Source organism: Echinops telfairi, unplaced genomic scaffold, assembly GCF_000313985.2.
Source record: "Echinops telfairi isolate 266 unplaced genomic scaffold, ASM31398v2 ScPeMD7_7400;HRSCAF=8409, whole genome shotgun sequence".
NCBI lineage: Eukaryota > Metazoa > Chordata > Mammalia > Afrosoricida > Tenrecidae > Echinops > Echinops telfairi.
The window spans coordinates 21,060,180-21,066,879 of NW_022111300.1; the positions used below are offsets into that span (position 1 = coordinate 21,060,180).

The following is a 6,700-nucleotide window of genomic DNA, read 5'->3' on the forward strand; positions in this document are numbered from 1 at the left end:
CAAGCGGCCAACTAGCTCAGAAGCAACAAAGCCCACATGGAAGAAGCACACCAGTATGTGTGACCACGAGCTGTTGAAGGGATCAGGTGTCAGGCATCAAGGAACAAGAAATCATGTCATTGTAAAGGTGGGTGAGTGCAGAGTGGAGACTCAGAGTCCATCGGTTGGCAACAGAACACACCCTGCTGAGGGATTTTGGGGCGGAGGCGAGCTAATCAGGGTGCAGGGTAGCAACGATGAAACATATAACTTTTCTCTAGTTCTTTAATGCTTTCCCCCAATATCATGATCCCAATTCTGCCTTGCAAATCTGGCTAGACCAGAGGATGTACATTGGTACAGATGGCAACTTGAAACACAGGGAACCCAGGATAGATGACTTCTTCAGGACCAGCGGTGAGAGGGGTGAGGCCTGGAGGGTGAAGGTAATGCGGGGTAAAAGGGGGGAACCAATTACAAGAATCTAAGTATAACCTCCTCCCTGGGGAATGGACAGCAGAGAAGAGGGCAAAGGGAGACGTCGGACAGGGTAACTTAGACAAAACTATAATAATTTATGAATTATGAAGGGTTCAGGAGGGAGGGGAAGGGGAAGGGGGGAGGGAGGGGGAAAATGAGCAAACTATATTGAGGGCCAAAGTAAAGGGCAAATGTTTTGAGATTGATGAGGGCAACAGGTGTACATAGGTGCTTGACTCAATGGACGTATGTATGGACTGTGATAAGAAATGTACAAGCCCTCAATAAAATAATTAATTAAAAGAAAGAATAATGAGGGTAACAAATGTACAAATGTGCTTTATACAATTGATGTATGGATGGATGGTGATGAGTTGTATGAGCCCCCAATTTAAAAAAAAGGAAAAAAATGGAAGATATGTTTCCCAAATAAAGTGATATTTTATGATTCAGTGCTATAAAAAATAGCAAACTATATTAAACTCAACCTTTGCGTACATATTTTTATGTGTACAGCTAAATGGAAGATACACAAAAGCCTTTTGTAACATACCAAAATATGATCATTGTCATCAGGACAAGTCCTATTAAGATTGTCACAAGTCAACGTTGTTGATTGTAAGTTGAACTAGTTTCATTTTTTTTAATACATCATTTTATCAAAGGCTCTTACAGCTCTTATACCAATCCATACACCCAATCGTGATACGACATTCTTCTTCATATAATCCCACTTCTCTGCTTATTTGCTCCATTGCCAGTAGGGTACCATAATTGATCTGTGTAAATCTGAAGGGAGGAAGAGATAGATTTGTCCATCTGGGACTCCAGTCAGGAGTGTGACCCTGGAAACAGATTCACATTTAGGATAATGCTGATGCAAAATGAGTATCAATTCCTGCGTTCCAGTGGACCTGGCCATCTCTGCCCCGGTTTGACAAGTCATTTGCTGTGTTGCACTTACTTGAAGTTCCCATGACAGTAATATCTGAGTGTCCTGTAAATTCTTGAGGAATTTGTAATTCATTTAGCTGTCTAGTGAAATGTAATCTTTGCTTCTTTTTACACAGAGTCAGAATGGCAGCACATGTATAGGTTGCTTCTAGAGTCATAGCTTTTATGAAGCTGGACAGTAAAAAAAAAAGACAAAGAACAGACACTGCCATTGATTGGGTTCTGTTTCAAGGCAAGCTCAGAGGAAAGTCAAACGGCTCCTGTGAGTTTCCAAGGCTGTCGATCTTTAAAGGAGAAGAAAACCTCAGCTTTCTCTTGCTGCTACTGCCGAACAATATGACACCAATATTTCAAGCACTAGCAGGGGCACTAAATGTATTATTTCATTAATAATATCAGCACCAAGGCAGTTCCTATGGAGTGGAGTTTAAACACATCACAGATTTCCAACTTCTCCAAGACGCTGTACTGTATCTGACACCCAACTTTATCCCTCGCAGCAGATCTCTTCTCCTCTGTGTTGGGTTCAGTGATTAGCTGCCTTGAATGTCTCACAGGGTTTATGAACTGTCCTTTAAGCTATGTGATTTCTTAGGATGTAACAGGCTAGAATTTGGGATCAGGATCAATTTGGAGTAACACAAACTGGAACAAGTTGGGAGCAGCAGGCTAAAACTCAGAATAGACATCCAGAAGCACACAGGGAATGTGTGGAAGATTCTCACAAAGTGATGGACACGGTCCTCCCTCAATCAGTGTAGGACAGCTTCCTCAGCTCTCTCTTAGCATGTACTCTACCTGCGCTCAGCCTTGCATGCCACAGCCCTCTTCTTGGCCCTGCACCTGCTCTCTCAGCCAGGCACACCTCTGGGCATTCTCTCTCTTCCACTCTCTCTGGTTAAATGATAGCATTTTTAGCTCTACTGAATGGCCTCTGGGTGTTCAGCTGTCTCTTTGCTTCTTCTCTTTTCTCTCCTTGCCCTTTCTCGTCTCTGTAGGATTCATTTCATAGATAGGCAGATGGCTTAATCCTATTGGATGTATTTCCGAGTTATTATTTGCATAATTGACCAATCACCTTGCTGGACTAAACTGAACCCTGCCCCCCAATCTCTGGGCCCAAAGTGGCTACATCAATGACATTAAAAACTGAGGGGTTTTGGGGGTTTTGGCTTGTCGATTGGCTTCTTTCCTGAGCAAAGTAACAAAGGCAACTGTACCAACTTTTTAGGGTTTAGGGGGGAAGGCTCCCAAGGTTTTGCTATTGTTGCTAGTTAGTTACTTTCACAGACCAAGACAAAAGGCCACCTAAAGTAATTCGTTCCACCATAGTGTCACAGACTAGAGGGAAAGGATACATGAAGTCTTGTCCAAATTTGCCAACGAAAGCCAGATGGATCACAAAAGCATGTGGTTTAATGCATGTATGATGTTGGATAGGAGCGCCCCAGGTTGGACGTTACTTAAACTACTTAGTGGCCTCAACAGGCTTGTGGAGCATCCCACCAGTTGTGAAGATGGCACAGGTAGGGGCGAACCTTCTGGCGTTTTTCAAGGAGTTGCCATGGGTCAGAGTCAACCCAGCAGCAGCAACGTTTGTGTTGATAAATCTTGAGAGTGTATTCCCCATGTATGACTCAGGTGATAAACGGTTTTTCGAAAAGGCTGAAATGTCAATATTATGTATCATAGACCCGAATAGTGCAGTCAATTTACCAAAAACTAGAAACTGGCAGTTTGCTTTATAAATTAGCTTTTCGCGTTAGGTGGCCACTTCTATTTCCAATTTGTTTATGAGTTGGGATCCATACAATGGCAGCAGGTTTAGGTTTAGGGGGGAAGTTATATTGGCCTTTGCTACCACACTCTTTTCCTTTATTGAGCAGCTTGTAGGTATAAGGCCTTCAGCTAGTTTTCACCTGTTATCTTTTTTTTTCTCACCACTTATCCATCAGGATAACCTTATAATCCTCCTTTTATACTTGAAGAAAATGAGGCTCAGTGAGTTTGAATAAACATAGCCAGGCCATGTCGTTGTTATTTGTCAGAGTAGAAGCTCTTCACCAGTCGGGAGACTTTGGCTCCACATTCAAATCCTCCCTAGTCCAGCAACCTAAGGATGCTTTGATAAATCAATAGTCTTAGATTTCTAAATCGAAAAGAGGTTGAGTTCCATTCCCTTGACTTGTAACCTCTGATCCCCCAGCCACCCTCTTATAGAAATGCAATGAGTTCCTACCGGAAAGCAAACCTTCGAGCAGGATGGGTTAACCCAACGTCACAAAAGTTACATCCAACCACCGAACTCTTCAAACAAAGCCAGAGACAGACAGTCCGTGCCGAGGAGCTTCATCCCACAGCAGCACAGTCAAAATAAGAAGGCCTAATAGTACTTTTTGGTTTCTGACATGGACTGCCAATGAGCGAAAATTAGAAAGCTGTTTTCTAAAATCTGGCTTAGTTAGTTTAGGAATTGTTCCTGGGCTGTGTGCAAAGACTGCTTCAGTGTAGGGATTGTGGCACACACAGGGATGTCTCTGGGAATCCTGTTGTTTTTGATCTTTTAGGTCCTGTATTCTTTTCAGTAATATACATTGGGATGTTTGGGAACCAACCCAAGCATTAAGCTTGAGGAATTTAAATCAAGTTAGTAGATGAGTTCCCGAGTCATGAAAACAGTTCAGCACACAACTATTCACCAGACTTACCCAGAGGACACCCTGGAAAACAGATCTGGGGACCAGTTTCCAAAAAGTCATGGCATGACGGTCATCTGAAGCAGGCAGTCTATTCCGTACATAGCAGGCTGTCCTGAGTCAGAATTGATGTGTTGGCAACTAAAACAGCACAATCTCACTGATTGCCTTCTTGAGACGTCTTATCTTCTTTAAAAAGAAAGCTAGTAGTACACATAGTATTTTCATTACATTTTCTAAAGCTAAGTTGTACTAATTTTTTTTACCATTAATTAAAAACGCTTGTATTTGTCATTGTACTTTTTTTTTTAAAGAAAAATTGTGGTGAAAACAGGTAACAACAGCAAGAACAGCAAGAGAAATTATATGGATCGTCTACATAAGGACTCAAAATCCCTCCAAGTGCCATGCTCACATTATTCAAGTCAAGCAGCCAAGAGGAATGGCCCGCGTTACCTCTATGGTCTAACATCAAAGAAGAAGAAAGTCTCACATTCTGCTTGGAGGGAGAGGAAAGGAGTTTTGTTGAGGAATGAAAAAATGCAATCATGGTGGTGCTAAGTCAAATACAGGGCACTACATTGCTCTAGCAGAGAAACTCACTGCCATCTAGCCAATTCTAAATCACAGGGACTCTATCAAATAAAGAACAGCCCCTTTGGGTTTCCAGGGCTGTAACTGGACAAGGGAGAAGATGGCTTGGCCCTGCTGAGTGGCTGGTGGAGCAGAATTGCTGACTTGTCGTCAGGAGTCCATTTTACCAAGAAAGGGGGATTACATATATAGAAACCACGAAGACATAGAAGTTAAAGACTGACTAAGACCAGCTGCACTTGAAGTCTTTTGAAAGGCAGAGGTCGACCAGGGGCTAGGAGGCTAAGAGGGAGCATGCTCTTGCCCAGGTGAGAAGCAGCAGTGGGTTGCAGGAGTGTGCTTATCATCCCTCGTCAATTACCCCTGTGTGCATTCATGGACACATTCTTTCCTCACAACAACGTGTGTACATCTTGACTCATTCTTCCAAAACGGCTTGCATCTTGACCTTTTGTTTTCTGGGAAACATCATTCCTTATGTCTGCTTCGAGTGCCTCCAGTTGGAAACTCTCCCTTTCCACATCTGTGAGCACGAACAAAGAGCCAGGTCAGCAAAAAGAGATTTATTTTGCTTGGCCTGTACGTCCTCATTAGTAAAGTAAATGCAGAAAAGTCTGATTTATCTAGATTTCTCCCCCCACTGAACAAAAAGTAATTTGGCGAGACTGGTTTTATTTTTCATTGTATTGTATTTTTTAATTAAAACTGGCCGGTGGAGCTTCTCTATCCCCAAATCACTGTGTGTATTAAATTTCAAGGACTGCTAAAACAACCAGAGGGATTTTCATTTTTAACAAACTGTATGACATTGAAATCAATAAATGGGCTCATGGTGCAACTAATAGGCGAGAGGAGAAAAAAAGGAGATTTAATGTTAACAACCATTGCTTCTCTCAGTTAAAGAAGTTTCTAAGCCTGCTAGATAAGAAAACGAGATAAACAGGGCCATTGAACAAGTTGTGTTTCCATTATAGATGCTGTTAATGAGTCTGTTTATTTGGGGAGTGATTATCATTCATTTAAACCATGTGTAGTATTTCCTGCACTGACTCTGTATATAACACTTAGCCAAATATGCATCCTCTGGTGCTGGTACCCATTACAGGGCAAGTTCCTCCAGGATCCTAGCCAGCTCCAATTCCTCAGCAGTTCACCCCATCAACTCCTATGTGGCTTTTCTAAAACCATGGTAAGAATATTGGCATTTAAAAATATGTCAACACTTCTTGTGTGCTCTACAGATATTCAATTGCCTTCGTGACTACAAATCAAAGTATAATAGGCTTAAGGCAATGTGGGAGTCATTGTAAATCCTGATTACAACTGAACCTTGTCACAAAGGAGTTCACAATCTTGTGGATGTGATAAGCTTTCTAACAAATGCTGAGGGGCCTGTGGAGATTACTAGTTGAAACTAGATACTGGAGTGAGGCAGGTCTGAGGCAGGTCTTAGATTAATTACGTAGAGCCATAGACAAATCACTTTCCTGGCAAAGATGATGGAAACCTATGTACACATGTGCTTGATACAATTGAATTATGGATTGTAATAAGATCTGTATGAGCCCCCAATAAAATGACCAATAAAAATATATATAATAAAACTCTGAAATAAATAAATTGCAAACCTCTAATATAGACAAGAGCTATGCTAATTCCAATCCACCATTCTTTTTATAAGAACATGACATGATGTATATTAGGTACTGGGTGTGGTACCTGATAGATAAGAAGAAACTGCCTGCCCTCCTCATTGCCTTCCCAAACTCATCCACGAGTTTTGTGTACATTGATTCTTTTATCTCAAGAAAGGTCCTTGAATTTGTTTGGGGACAAAATCCATTCCACTCTACTAATTTTAGTTGAAGATCTGAAATTTAGCATATCCTTCAGTGATGAGTGTAGAAGACAAATCACAGACTACAGAAGACTTTGTCACCAATAGAAGTCACAGATATTTTCTTAGGGTATTGCCCTTGTGGTGAAGATCTTAAAGT

The 6,700-nt window shown here is 41.5% G+C and overlaps 1 protein-coding gene across 1 annotated transcript in view; it reads left to right on the top strand.

Annotated features, from left to right (window-relative positions):
• LOC101663508 (tubulin alpha chain-like) overlaps nucleotides 1-6,700 on the top strand; it is a 147,182-nt gene that overhangs the window by 1,247 nt on the left and 139,235 nt on the right.